We start from the raw sequence: 15,354 nt of genomic DNA, 5'->3' as shown, positions 1-15,354 counted from the left end.
ATGATGGTTAAGAATCCCATCCTCTTCCGTCCCTATTAATCCATGTCACTTCTATGTCTTGTAATCTGAGTTTATAGCCTCTGTGCTTCCTGTTCTGCCCCTTTCTGAGCTCTTCTTGACCTTGGGAAGAGCGGAGGAATGCTTTCCAGAGACAGTGAATCTGTTAACTCTCTCTCTCCCAGTGTTTCCTCGCCTAGCTGTTCCCTATTCAGTATTTCCCAGCTTCTGCCTTCTGAACTATGTCCCTCTGCAAACCAGTGTTCCAAATCTATACTGTTTTCCTGCTCCTGGGAAGTTTCAGGATCTGGAGCAGGGGGAGGGAGAGGCTCTCACCGTTCTTCCTCAGTGCAGCCTTCCTCAGCACGGTCCCTAACACATTCTAAGCTATGTAAATAAAAACAATCTGTAGAAAGTGGGACAAGGCAGCAATAAAAGTTTGCCATAAAATCAAACACTACATTAAAATGTCTGCTGGAACAAGAAAGCCTCACATCTCAAGTTGATCAAGGAGAGTGCCTATCCAATATTAGTAGGGAGAAAGTTCCACAGGCTTCGGCCTACTACCACAGCTTCCAGTAGCTACGAGCCTGCATCTGCACCATGCATCTGGTATTTTGATGTTGTGAAGCCTCACGTTCGAGAGCAAAATGCTATTAAATGAAGAATCAGCCAAGAAAATGCCACAAAGAGTTACATCATATACTTCTGAGTCAATACATCAAATCCTTAATAACGCTGTATCAACAACACAACAATATCTTTCAAAATCTACACTCTGTTTGCCAAGTCAATATGGCATCTCCTAAGTAGGATTGGGAAAAGATATATGTCTGAAACCCTGTCAAGCTGCTGTCCGTCATTGATGCCCCAATGGTCTGACTTGGTGGAATGTATATTTTCTGATACATTGAAATAAGAATGTGGAACTTTGCAAAAATATCTCCCATATTCTTCAGGAACCCTGCTGTGTGATGATCCTACAACTGGCTTACAGCTGTATATATATTTCGCTCTGTGTGGGTTTTATTGATCATTTTGTTGCTGTAGAGTTTGACATATCTACGGCCTATCGAGCAGATCAGTTTATTGTGATTGTTCCTTATTAAGGCTCTCTATTCTGTTTTGTTGTACGCCCTGCAAATGGTGAAATAATGAAAAGAAGCACAATCCCACCTTGATTTTCAAGTAAGCTGACGAAAGCTTTAAAAGCTGAAATGGCGTTCAGCTACAATGCTATCTCGTAAAAAGTACCGCCAACAAGACAACCTGGGGATTAAACCTGTAGATGCCCCAGCATTGACCTACGACCCTTCCCAGATCTGGTCCCAACGGCTGACCATGTGAGCAATTTGCAACATTCCCTTTGCTGGGGACAGCGCCCTCTAAAGACTAACCCTAGTGCTGGCCTCGTGTCAGCAAAGCCAGAGGCCAAGGCAAAGCTTCTGAGTCATCTTGTTCCACTTCCTGGAGTGCTTGGGTGTTCCTTAGCACTCCTCCCCCGCCCCTCCCCGCTCAAGTACAGGCCAGCCCAAGCCTGTTAAGCTGGTTTCGTTGCAAGTCCCATGGATGATGCCGAGGCTTCGAGTCGCTGCATTGGGAACACTGACAAAGAAAGAGAGAAAGAAAGTGGGCAGTAGTTGCAAGAAGCTGGAAGAATCCACTGAGGAGGGTAGACGTTCCTAACCCGTTGCATAAGATTTCTCTGAATGCTGCTTTTAAACTGTGAAATTCTGACTAGTATGGGTTCCAAACAAACTTCTCATTTTCCAATTGATTGGCTCATTGCAGGAGTAAATTCTTTGTCCTGTTATATACCTGCTGGAATTGGCAAGGCATCTGACCCTCACCTGAATCTCATCGCTCTCCTGCGATTTACTTTGCAGCCACAGTGTGGAGATAAAGAATGAGGTTGCCCACCAGATACCAGGCACTCTACTGTTCAAATTAGGTCCCAGTGTTTTTCTTACAATCGCCTGCTCAATGAATTAATCTGTTTTAATCTAGCATGTAAATTCTCGAAACTTTCTGATTGGTTAATTCGAGCAAGTAAACTCCTGCTCTCACTTCATTTCAAACAGTATTTCCACCTGTAACACACTTGAGCAAACCTGCTCCTCTTCCTTTCACAGATATTTTTTGCCATTTGCAACTGTGGATTCCTCTGATTAGTTATCATTCAATTCTTTGGGGAGGAAATTAGCATCACACGTCATGTGCATGGAAGTTGCCAAATCAATTAACCAACTAGAAGGATTACTGTTAATAGCACCAGTTTTCCTATAACTTGATATTGCTGGGTATTTCTGATGAACTGCAAAAGCATTTGCAGTTTGCTTTCTGTTGCCACCCTGGAACTTTATTAGTGCCACTTTGTTTTGTACGATTCCTTGCAAATGAATTAAAACAACTTTTCTGCTTGTATATGTTGATAATATAAGTTTGGTTACTGAGAACAGACAAGATTGTACAAAAACAAGATTGGATGTAGGTCTGGCCAGGACATAGGCCTCCTGACTGTGACAAAGGTGACCTGTCTGCTTGCTTGCTTGCTTGCTTGCTTGCTTGCTTGCTTAACAGCTGTTGGAAACTTCAAGGCCCCTGCTCTCCCGTCTTATGGTCTTTATATTGGACCTGGAGACTCCAATAGAGAGCATTCCATGTCAAGAAGAAGGGCAAGTGAGCACCCTATCAAATGACAGGGCAGGAGCTAGATGGAGCAGGGCCTTTTCACTGGTGGTGCCCATTGGATGGATCCCTTTTCCCAGACCTGCTCTCTTTCGGCCTTTATTTTGGAGCTTTATAATTTAGGAAGACTTTGGAAGAACTGGGTGACAAGTCTTATCAGTCGCTGACGTATGAGCGGATTTTATTTGCTGCTATTTCCGCCCGGACACTGCTTCCAAATGCAGTATTCCCAGTATGTCCGGGAAATTACTGACATATGGCAACCCTAATATATCATGGTGGCCCGAGCATATTTGTCATGCACCTGATGAGGCAACACACAATACTGCTTTCACCTCAGTATTGCTTTCACTAGCAGGACAAGTCAGGGATGATGGGGCTCACTTCTTAGCGGATTTGCACACCTTCCCACATGCATGCAGAAGGTCCCGAGTTCAAATCCTGAAATACCCAGGTGGCGCTGGGAATGTCCCTTGCCTGAAACCCTGAACAGCTGCTGCCAGCCAGTGTGGGCAACACTGAAGCCGGAGAGGGACCCAGCAGCAGCTTCTGACGTTCCGAAGTGACTCACGAGCTTTGTTTCCCTTCCCCTCCCTCTCCTTCTCCTTAGTTCTCTTCTTCATTTCTTCCTTCCATTCCTCCCTCCTCTCTCTCTCACACACACACAGAGTTGGACGGGCGCCATCCGGGCCCGTCTGAGGCCTAGCAGGAGACGAGAACAGGGCGAGACGCATCTTGAAGCCGCATCTCCTCACAGACCTGCAGGCACCTTGTGGAAACCACAAAGCAGTAACCAAATAAACAAGCAGCCAACCCGGGTGCCTCCGGCTCACCCTTGCCCGATACACGTAACACCAGCCCGCCCCCCTCGCCTTTGCCAGGCCCTCGGCAACCCGCCGCTGAGAGAGAGCATCGGTGCCAGGATGTGGGATATCTGAGTCCCAGGAGGCCTGCGAGGAAGGGAAGAGGCAGGAAGGCTGTTTGGTCCTGCCCTCCTCGGAGCCGCGATGTTTGGCCCCGGGGCCATGTGCTTCAAAGCTGGAAAGATCAGACGAGACAGGGCTCCCCATCTTGCGCCCCAAAGCTCCTCCGCGAGGTAACCGCCAGGGCACCCGCGGCTTGTAGCACCTACGTGAGGACAGGCAGGAATCCAGGTGGTGCTACTTCCCCGCTCTGCCTCTCTGTGCCATGGAAAGCGCCCGACCTGGGGGGTTTCTGCCAGGCCAGGCTGGTAGTTGAACTGCTGTGGGGTCAGTTACAGCACTGAGCTGCCTACAAACGGACGGCAACGAGAATAAATAAGGCTAGAAATAAGTCCCAAAGCTTCTAAGGCTGCATACGTATATATCTTTAAAGCACACGCAGTCAAACACTAAAAGAAACTTGGGAACTGTAGTGTGTGGTGCTGGGAACTGTAGTACTGTGAGAGGTAAATTACATTTCTGGTGTTTGTTTGTTGGCAGGGGGTGTTCCTGTTTAAATGTTCTTTACATGTTTAGGTGTGCTTTCGACGTTTGGTGTGTTTGCAGCCCAGGTCAGAAGAAAAGAAGGCAGCCCTGTTTCGCCTCCCCAAAGCTCCTCGCACCCGGCGGACCACATCTCTTTCCGTGCCATTACCCAGGATGCTGCGGGGCAGAAAGGGGAAGCCCCTTTCTCTCATGCGCACATGACATTTGGCAATCCCTGACAAAGCATCGAGCGGAACAATTAATAGAGAACAATGCCCTTGGGGTCTCAGACCTTTAATTCTGTTTCTAAAAGGAGAGGCGCCAGGGCTCAAGATTGCCCTCCTCTTTGGAAGGTGCCTTAACTGCAGAAGTGTTCAGGCTAGTTGTAGTGAGGAAAGGCACTCTGCACATGCTCAAGGCCGCTTTCTCGTATGTCACTACTTTATGGGCTGAACACTTGTTTGCACAGAGCTCTGAGGGGCTAAAATACAACACCTTGCTCCAGGAAAAAAAGAGGCGCCATTGCAGTTCTGTGACACATTCCTGCCCGGGATTACGGACTACATTGGCACAGTGGTACCTCAGGTTACAGACGCTTCAGGTTACAGACGCTTCAGGTTACAGATTCCACTAACCCAGAAATAATACCTCAGGTTAAGAACTTTGCTTCAGGATGAGAACAGAAATCGTGCTCCAGAGGCACGGCGGCAGCAGGAAGCCCCATTAGCTAAAGTGGTACCTCAGGTTAAGAACAGTTTCAGGTTAAGAACGGACCCCCAGAACAAATTAAGTTCTTAACCCAAGGTACACTGTAATGGAAAAGTGTTTTATATGCGTCATAACACTGTGACACCAGATGACGCTTTAGAATTCCGTCTTTCGGCAGCATGATTTCCCACTACAATCATACCTCGGGTTGAATGCGCTTTGGGTTGAGCGCGTTCGAGTTGCGCTCCACGGCAACCCAGAAGTAACAGAGCACGTTACTTCCGGGTTTCGTCACTTGCGCATGCACAGAAGCTTAAAATGACGTCACGCGCATGCGCAGAAGCGGTGAAAAGCGCCGTGCGCAAACGTGCCGTCGCTAGTTACGTTTGCTTCTAGATGCGAACGGGGCTCCAGAATGGATCCTGTTCGTATCTAGAGGTACCACTGTGTATGAGGTTTACAACCTACAGTTCCCTGAAATGTTTTTTTTTTATAAAAAAATGTGTCTAGATCCAGCCCAGGGCTTGTAAGAACAACACATCATACATACAGCCGGTTCCATGGTGTGGGTGGGGGGGGGCACACTCTCTGTGCACTCTCTGAGCTCAAGTCTTACCGGTGGACTTTGCAATGACTAGCACTGGATCTAGATGCATCCAGAAAAAACGTTTCAGGAAAACGCATTGAAACCTCACGATGGGAAATCACGTTGCCGAAAGACGGAATTCTTCAGTGCCACCTGGTGTCACCGTGTTATAACCCATTAAAAACCATTTCTTTTGTTTTGCTAATGTAGCAGAGTCCTAGCTCAGTTGGTAGAGGGTGAGACTCTTAATCTCAGAGTTGTGGGTTCAAGTCTCATGTTGGGCGAAAGATTCCCGCATTGCAGGGGGCTGAACTAGATGACCCTTACGTCCCCTTCCAATTCTATGATTTTATGTAGGTGTTGCTCCCCATTGATACACATGCACAGAACCGGGCTGTAAAGCTGTGCATGTAAACAGGAGTAAGACTTTTTTGGTGGGTTAATTATTTTTGAATGAAGATTATTTTCTGTGTTGAACAGAATGGGACATACATAAGTAATGTGTACCCCTGTGAAGGACAGGGATACCTTCTGGCTGTGGTGTGGGCTTTAAACGTACAGTGGACACTCCGGTTGTGAACGTGATCCATGCGGGATGCACATTCGCAACCTGCAGCATTCGCAACCCACGTCTGCGCATGTGCGGGTTGCAATTTGGCACTTCTGCGCATGCGCGGCCGCCAAAACCCGGAAGTAACCTGTTCTGGTACTTCCGTGTTTTGTTGGTCCACAACCCAAAAAAAACGCAAGCGTCTGTAACCCGAGGTATGACTGTACTTGTTTTAGGTCGCATTCATGCCATCATTTAAACAAGAAAGACAAACAGGATTCCTGGGAAAATGCACTGATTGGGTTTTCTGGTCCATTTGCAGGGAAAGGATGAACCAGCTAGGATGCTTGCTCTCAGTGAAGACTCTTTGGACCCAAATATGCATATATTTAAAAATAAACACCCTTGCTTCAGGGACTCAGCACACAGGGATGTGGCGGATGATCGGCTTTGATGTCAATAGGGCCTAAGCCACATATAGGTACCTGGAATATTCCCCAGATGGTCTATGGGCTGTGCGGAGGATGTTTAAAGGACCAGCTTGGTTCATCCTGCTTCTCTACCTCCTTTCTCCACTCCCACCTTCCCACCATCCTCCCCTCGGGGCAGACTGAACTCTATGGTATGTGTGTGGCTGCTGGCGACAGCGCTGGGTGGTAAGAGAACATCAAAGGGGCTGGAGAGTACCAGGGAGCTGGGAAGGGTGTAATTAAAAAGCCTGGGCTGTGCTGGTTCGTGCAGATGTTTGAAGTTATCTCGGAGCACAGAGGCATCAAAGAGCTGGGGAGGGGGGAGGCTGGAGACAGAAATTCAGGAGCATCCTGGTGGAACAAATCGACTCAGGAGTTACACCTGCCGGGGAAAACATTCCACAGGGGACCACAGGTGCGGGGGCGAAAAGCACAACTCGGCCAGCCACCAGCTACGCCTCCTCCCACAGCAACGTGGTGCAGGTCTATGGGCGCCAGAGAAAGAGAGGTATTTGATGGTTAGAGATGGAGGCAAGTCTGTTCGCATTTTCATGCCAGCCTACTCTCGTTCGCACTCCCAGGAACTCGCAAGCCAAAACGGAGCTATCCTTTAAAACTTGTGTTTCTCCAAATTACCTTGTATGCAATACTCCATCCAAGAAAAGATGGATGCGTTTGAGGAAAATGTACATAAAAGCACATATATTAGCAACTTTAAAAAATGTGTCTCATTAGGGGAAATACCTTGCAAAGAATGTATATACTGGAGGGGCAGATACTGATGGGTTTTAAAAATCAACTGATGGAGAAATGCGGCTAACTGAAGAATGGGAAAATGACGAACCAAGAGAAACTGAAACCGACTCATAGAGTGAAATAGTTTCACTCCAGGTGTCCCAGACTTTGAAAAAAAGGCTAGTGACTTGAGTACACGGAATGGGGCCTTTTTGGTTGTGGCACCCTCTCTCTGGAATTGCTTACCTAGGACAGTTTGCCAGGCAATTTACTATCAGCTTTCTTTTGAGAAAATGGCAAAGAGCATTTTGTTTCAGATGGGTTTTTGGCAAGCCAAACTGTAATGGCTGTGCCTGTTTTTAATTCTGATTCCTCTCTTTTTTATATGTTGGTGTTTTGGTAGTTTTTGGATGTTGGTGTTTTGATATGGTTGTTGTTGTTGTTGTTGTTATATGTTTATTGCTGCTGCTGCTGCTGCTACTTCTGCTGCTGCTTTTAGCTTTCATGAGAGCCCAACTGGGCCAGAATGGCACCTGTGCATTTGGAAACCACCATGAATGAAATGAAGGAACAAACAAACTAGAGAAGTTTCATGCCAAATATGCCGAACAATGAACAATAACCAAACAACCTCAAGTCACATGCTGCAAGAGATATTCCCCTCCCAACCCCAAGTCCCAGGATATATCACTGCCACTTGGTTATAGTTCCCTTTTTCATAATTGTAAATAGGTGACGGTGTCAGATGCTGAGCATCGTCTAAACTCACCTATCAAGAGAAATTGTACTGGTCTCATCTCCAAGCCACTTTACATCCTTACCCCAGAAACAGCCAATTTTGATGCCCCAGAGACAAGGTGAGGAGTGCAAAGGAGGTTTATGTGCTGGGGAAGACCTGTTACTCATGTTATTAAGTTCGCCATTGCTATGCACCATCCCCAAACTCTGACGGGTGAGAGACTCTGAAGGTGTCTGAGCTTTTCCAGGGCTCAGCTTGCTTGGAGTGAAGGTCAATGGAGACTGTGGTGTCTTTAGGAGATATGATCGCGCTTACGCTTATCTACAATCTGAGCATAGGATGGAGGGAACTCAGGACGTTAACACCCCAGAAGATCTTGCCTCTTCTGGTCACAGCTTTGGATCCAGCAGAGAGAAGGACCTGTCCCTGCCTCCAGCTTTCAACTCACATACATAAAGACTCTGCTATTGTTCTCCTGGGAGGGAAAGGCCTGCACCAGGAGTCAGCAGACTTTTTCAGCAGGGGGCCGGTCCACTGTCCCTCAGACCTTGTGGGGGGCCAGACTATATTTTGGAAAAAAAATAAATAAATGAACGAATTCCTATGGCCCACAAATAACCCAGAGATGCATTTTAAATAAAAGCAGACATTCTACTCATGTAAAAACACGCTGATTCCCGGACCTTCCGCGGGCTGGATTTAGAAGGCGATTGGGCCGGATCTGGCCCCCCAGGCCTTAGTTTGCCTACCCATGCACCTTTGCTTCTAATGCCACGGAGCAACCTTTTTGCCTACATATGCTAACCTGTGCCACTTAACTAGGCAGACAAAGGAATTACCTTGACAAAGGAACAGGTTTGGCAAGCTTCCTCTTCTATATTCTACCCTCACAGATACAGAATCACTGGTTTTGGAAGTGGTAGGTTGTAGAGCTTTGTTGTTGTTGTTGTTTTGCATTTTGCAGCTTTTTTATAAATTAAATTCGCCAAAATCGATGCTTCCAACAAGGGCTGCCGTACGTCCAGATTTTCCCAGACGTTTCAGTGATTATTGTTGTTGTTGTTGCTGCTGCTGCTGCTGCTGCTGTTATTGTTATTATTGATTCAACTTATACACCTCCCTATACCCGGCCGTCTCAGGGTGGTTCACAACAAGACCACAACATATAAAATGAAACTGAAAGCAATAACTCAATAACTCCCCCCCCCCCAAAAAAGCTGCATCTTAAAAGGGTGTTGGATGTCAGTCAGGTCAACCAAAGGCCTGGTTAAAAAGGAACGTTTTTGCCTGGCACCTAAAGGTATGCAATGAAGGCACCAGGCAAACTTCCCTGGGGAGAGCATTCCACAGACGGGGAGCCACTGCAGAGAAGGCCCTGTTCTTGTGTTGCCACCCTCCGGACCTCTTGAGGAGGAGGCACACGAAGGAGGGCCACAGAAGATGATCTCAGGGTCCGGGTAGGTCCATATGGAAAGAGGCGGTCCTTCAGGGCATTGTTTGCATGGGCCAAATGCCAGCTATGTCCCTACCAATATCAGCATGTATTTAGGGGGTGTATCCAATGCATTTTCCATTTGTGCAATGAAACTTCTCCTCCCTCTCAGTTGGTCACAGCTTTGGATCCAGCACAGAGTAGGATCTGTCCATGCCCCCACTGGTGGAGGAAGAGGAGTGCGGGGGAAGCGCACCACCCCCAGCAGCGCAATCCCGATGGGGTGTCATCGTGGCTGCTCCACCCACCTGCGCTGGGCGCCATGCCCCCGGGACACACGCCAGCCCTGCCCCCACCTGTTCTCCACCCCCCACCCCCGTGCCGAAGCATGAAGCTCTGCCACTGCCTGCCCCCAGCTTTCAAGTCACATACATAAACAACTCTGCTATTGTTCTCCTGGGAGGGAAAAGCCCTCACCTTTGCTTCTGTGCTGCAGAGCAAACCTTTTTGCATATATATATGCTAAACTGTGCCACTTACGGTAACTAGACCAGGACCCCTGGGTGGTTAAGTCCAGTCAAAGTCGACTACGGGGTTGGGGGGCTCATCTTGCTTTCAGGCCAAGGGAGCCGGTGTTTGTCCACAGACAGCTTTTCGGGTCATGTGGCTAGCATGACTAAACTGCTTCTGGCACAACGGGACACCGTGACAGAAGCCAGAGCGCACGGAAACACCATTTACCTCCCCGCCGGAGCGGTACCTATTCATCTACTTGCACTGGTGTGCTTTCAAACTGCTAGGTTGGCAGGAGCTGGGACCGAGCAACGGGAGCTCACCACACCGCGGGGGTTCGAACCGCCAACCTTCTGATTGGCAAGCCCAAGAGGCTCAGTGGTTTAGACCACAGCGCCACCTGCATCCACGGACAGAACAAGTGTGTTGAATACCGCCCCTGAACAAAATTAGCATTGCTCTGGCCTTGTGTTGGCAGGCTTTGGTCAAGATAACAGAGATGTGAGCAACTGATCCCCCGATAGATGGTGAAAGGGTATGTGACTCTGGGCAAGAGAGAGCTTCTTAGGAGCCAGATGGGAGCGGGCAAGAACTCTGCATCCACCTGGAGCAAGGTGTGTCTGATTCTACAGCCCCACTCCTTCTTCCTCTTTCCTCCTTCTCCTCACTTTGAACTCCTAGACTGGCCAGCTAGCCATCATAGCACCTGTCGCTAGCAACTATTCCCCTGCAGAATGTGTTCAGAAATCTCTTTTTCTTTAGGAAAACAGGTTCCTGTACTAACCATGAAGTTTTTACAGTGAGTGCCACACTTTTAACTTGGGTGGGGAGGCGCCGGTACGGCATACCCCTGAGTACACCCAGAAAAAAAGCCCCACATGTGTACTATTTATTTATCATTGCGTTTCTACCCCTGCCCTTTCTCCTAAGAGCTCATGGTGGCACGCATCATTTTCCTCCTTCCCAATTTAATCTTCACAACAACCCTGTGAGGTAAGAGAGGCTGTGAATGGCCCCCAAGGTCACCCAGTGAGTTTGTGGCCAAGTGGGGATTCGAACCCAGGACATAGTCTGACACTGTGCATGTGAGAGAGGGAGGGCCTTTCGTGTATTTTTGTATGGTATCAGTAAGGGCGACTCATAGACTCATAGAATTGTAGAGTTGGGACTGATCTAGTCCAAACCCCATGCAACAACAATAATAATAATAATAATAATAATAATAATAATAATAATAATAATAATAATTTATTATTTATACCCCGCCCATTTGGCTGAGTTTCCCCGGCCACTCTGGACGGCTTCCAATCAAGTGTTAAAAGCAATACAGCATTAAATATTAAAAACAGGAATGGGAATAAATACAAGAATATGCAGCTGCCCCATGTGGAGATCGAACCTGCAACTTTTGTGTTATCAGCACCATGCTCTAACCAACTGAGCTATCCATTTTTCTCCCCACTAAGAATCTCACTACGGATGGGCTTTTTGTCAGGCTACAGTTCCCAACAACCCTGACCAGCGGCCCTGATATCAAGAGCTGATGGGAGCTGGAGCCCAGCAACTGCTGGAGAGCATAACATTGGCCACTCCCGCAGTAGAGTATGGGATGTCATGGTCACAGATGTTGGGAGTTGTAGTCCAACAGCTTCCGGAGGGCCACCAGATCCTCAGCCCTGCTGTGTGGAAGAGGGTTGGCCCCTTCCTCACAAAGGGAGGTTAGAAACCTTCTGGGGTGTCCTGCAACTTTAATCCTGCTACTTCCTCTTAGCGTTCCCAGCAGTGTCTAAACAACTTGAAACCGCAGGCGTGCTGGATCAAGAAATATGGCAGCCATCCCAGCAAGCTGCCCACAAGGAGGCATCTGGCATCTACTTCCAGCCACAGCTCCTCCTGGAATTGGAGTCTCGGGAAGAGCTCCATCCCTTTCCATCTAGGTCTTTCCAAGCTTGGCTCTGGGCACACTGATGCCTCACCTCCTCCTTTGGAAAGCCACCTCATCTGGTCCTGTTGGAAAACTCAGAAGGGCGGAGGATTTCCAAGGTTGCAAACTCTCCTGATTTCCATCTCAGGAACTGAGGAAGTGCCAAGCCGGAAGGCCAAACAACAGGCCTCTTGCAATACTGGCATCAACACCCATCATCTGCATTGTGTCAGGCATTATCCTGCGGCTCTCCATTGGACGTCAACTTCTGTCATCCCCAGCCATTGGCCGTGCTGGATGGGGCTGATGGGAGTTGGAGCCCAACAACATCTGAGAGAAGCTGCAGGTTCCCCTCCCTTGGTCTGTACTGATGCCCTTCAACAACTGTGCCCTGCTTCCATTCTCTACCCCACCCACAGCCACCCAAAAAAGGTCCTGGCATCAGCTATGGCAGGTGTCGTGGACTGGTTGGGTGCAGAGAAATGGCGGGAGGAACCAGCTGGGGAACTACCAATGGAAGAAGGCTCAGGGTCCAGGGAGCGGTGGTGGGACAGTGATGAGCAGTCAAACTGGGAGCAGGAGGTGTCAGAGGCTGAAGAGGTAACAGGGCTTGGTGAGCAGGGAGAGTCTGTGATGGAGAGAAGTCCAGAATCAGAAGGAGAGTGGGGTGAGGGAGGCCAAGAGGCAGAGATGAGCCAGGCTGGTGAAGAGGCAAAGGTGTCTCCTCCTGCTGCTACAACAAGCTCTGTTCCCCCCTTGTCTCCTAGAACCAGAAGAGGCATGAAAAAGGCGGAGGGTAACTTATGTAGGGGAAGTGGGTGGCGCTGTGGGTTAAACCACAGAGCCTAGGACTTGCCGATCAGAAGGTCGGCGGTTCGAATCCCCGCGACGGGGTGAGTTCCCTTTGCTCAGTCCCTGCTCCTGCCCACCTAGCAGTTCGAAAGCATGTCAAAGTGCAAGTAGATAAATAGGTACCGCTCCGGCGGGAAGGTAAACGGCGTTTCTGTGTGCTGCTCTGGTTCTCCAGAAGCGGCTTAGTCATGCTGGCCACATGACCCGGAAGCTGTATGCTGGTTCCCTCGGCCAATAAAGCAAGATGAGCGTCGCAACCCCAGAGTCAGTCACAACTGGACCTAATCGTCAGGGGTCCCTTTACCTTTACCTTTAACTTATGTAGCTTCATGCAGGCGTAGTCACAGATTGCTTGAGAAAAGCCTTGGTGAGGAGGAGACTTTGGCAGCACTGGGGAAACAGGGAATTTCCATCTCAGCGACTGCTTCATGAGGGCAAGACCTGCTGGAGATGAGTTGCTGTTTTCATTAGGCCTGACACTCCTGTGCAGATTGCGTTTTTGCTAATAAAGAGTTAACTCCAAACTTGCACAGTGTGATTTACTGCTGGCACGCTGCTGACACCAGGCCAAAGGGAAGAAGTCACATTAGGATGGCCACTTATAGTTGCCAAAAATGTGTGTGTGTGTGTGGAATGAGGGCGCCACTTTGCACAAAATTAGCATTGCATGTGCACAGGTGCGAATATTGAAAGAATTCCTAGAAGTTTAAATGGCAATGCAATCCATTTCATGATTGTGGGGAAGGCTGAGGGGTTCTTGATCTTGAAACCAGGCTTTGATTGGGGAGGCCTTTAAACCGAGGTGTGTCCCATGCAAAGCAGGAGACATACTCACCCTAAGTCACATCTAGATATTGTGTTTCGGGCTGACAAACCAAGCCAGCTCAGATTGCTTTGAGTGACGCGTATCAGTCATCTCCCAGAGATACATATCCCTCTCGCCTTGCTTCGTGGCTGCCTTCCGAACGGGTGAGTCAGGCTGGTTGCTAAAGTAGGGGGGTGCAAATTTCAACCACAAACATGACTCAGTGAAACCCAAAGGTATCACCAGTGGGAAGAACCCAGTGCGAGGAACAGCTGCCTTTCAAGTCACTTTGCTCAGTGGTGCGTTCGGGTTTGATGGCATCCCAAGGCTGGACGCGAGTGAAGGAGGGATAATGAGTTGATAGACAGGAAAAGAAAGCAAATAAATAGGCATAAAGAGAGAAAGAAGAAACAGATATGCAGAAAGACAGAGAGGTTTAAAAGCACGAATAGATGGGGGACAGGGATGGGGGGGCCTGTTGCCCTTGCAGGGGGTTAGAGGACTCCAACTCCCATCACTTCCTACCAGCAGGGCCAAAGGCCAGGGATGATGGGAATTGTGGTCCAGACTCCCCATTCTTGCAATGAACAAGTGAAAAATAGAATGAATGGATGGTACACAATGGATCCTTAGGTGGAAAGATGGTCAGAAGACCCTGTTGTTAAGGACAGCTCAAGGCAAGGTTGCAGCACTTTGGGGAGTTGCGAGGGAATGGGATCTCAGTGCGCACACATGTGCAACCCGCAAATTCTCCACCTGCTGGCCAGCATATCCTGTGTTGCACACAGCCTCAGCTTACCAGATCCAAATACTTAGCCTGCTGGCAGCCATCTTCAGAAGTTGCAGGAAAAGCAGATTCCCATTTGCAAACAGGGCAGGACAGTGTACCTTATAAACAGGTATGCATATGCTTGCTCTAGTAAAAATACTAAGCACTAACTGGCTTATAATTTGACCCTGTATAAGACTGTTGTAAGTTTGGGCATTGGGTATGTCAGGGGATGGTTAGCTGCTTGTGCTTAAAATTGTGCCCCTTCAGAGTTTGTGCGACCCCACAAACCTCTGTGTGTGACAGAGCTCCTCAGACATGTCTGCTCTAGTCACTAGTAGTGTCTGACAGTGGCTGTCTGCGGAAGCGCTTCCAGCAAAGAAGTTCCTTAACGGAAACGCGTCTCCTGGACTCACGACGTGGCAGCTTCCGGCGAAGTATGGGTCTCCCTGCAGTTGCTTCTGACACCTCCCCGCTATTTTCGCTCGAAGTGTCTCTCACCCCTTTCTCTCCCCTGCTGCTTCCTGCCTGGGCTGCTGCGTCTCTCTCAGCATTACTGAGATCCTCCTCCAGAGACCCCGCGCTCCCCCTGCTGGTCCCTGCTTTGGCTGTTGACTCTCTCCCAGTCTCTGGGAGCCTTACCACTTCCCTTTCCTCCGATGTCAGTTCCCTGACATCCACCTCCCCTCCAGGGCCCCCCTCTCCCCCGCCCCTACTTTCTCCTCTGGGCGGTGAGGAGCTGAAACCCCTAAAAGAATCCTCTTCATCTTCAGACGTCTCGAACAATTCCCTCCATCGGTCTTCGTTCCGACTCGCTGAATCCTCCTCCACCTCGGAATCAGCGAACCCCTCCAACTCTTCTTCGTCGTCGGTGGTGGCGAAGTATTCCCTCCGGAACCTCGCCACTGGCTGGGGTTTTCTAGGGAATCTCTGATGAAAAGTTTCAATCAAAACCTCGTCATCTACATCCTCTGCCCTGACCCAGGTGTTTTCCGACTCCGGCTCCCCTTCCCACATTACCAAATACTCTACTTGCTCTCCCCTCCACCTAGAATCGAGAATCTCCACTACATGGTAGCTGTGTTCTTTTTCCTCCATAGCTGGTCCCCTATTGACCCTCCCCTCTCTGTCCCCTATA

At 48.9% G+C, this 15,354-nt stretch overlaps 1 long non-coding RNA gene across 1 annotated transcript in view; it reads left to right on the top strand.

Annotated features, from left to right (window-relative positions):
- The first annotated feature begins 13,520 nt into the window (after window positions 1–13,520).
- LOC309516069 overlaps window positions 13,521–15,354 on the top strand; it is a 45,930-nt gene continuing 44,096 nt past the window's right edge. The window contains exon 1 of the long non-coding RNA XR_014212743.1: window positions 13,521–13,611. This is a non-coding gene — a long non-coding RNA (uncharacterized lncRNA). The remainder of the gene's footprint in view (window positions 13,612–15,354) is intronic.

The sequence above is a fragment of the Podarcis vaucheri genome (genome assembly GCF_965113315.1).
Source record: "Podarcis vaucheri genome assembly, chromosome: 13".
Taxonomy (NCBI): domain Eukaryota; kingdom Metazoa; phylum Chordata; class Lepidosauria; order Squamata; family Lacertidae; genus Podarcis; species Podarcis vaucheri.
This window is presented reverse-complemented; position numbering and strand designations above follow the sequence as displayed.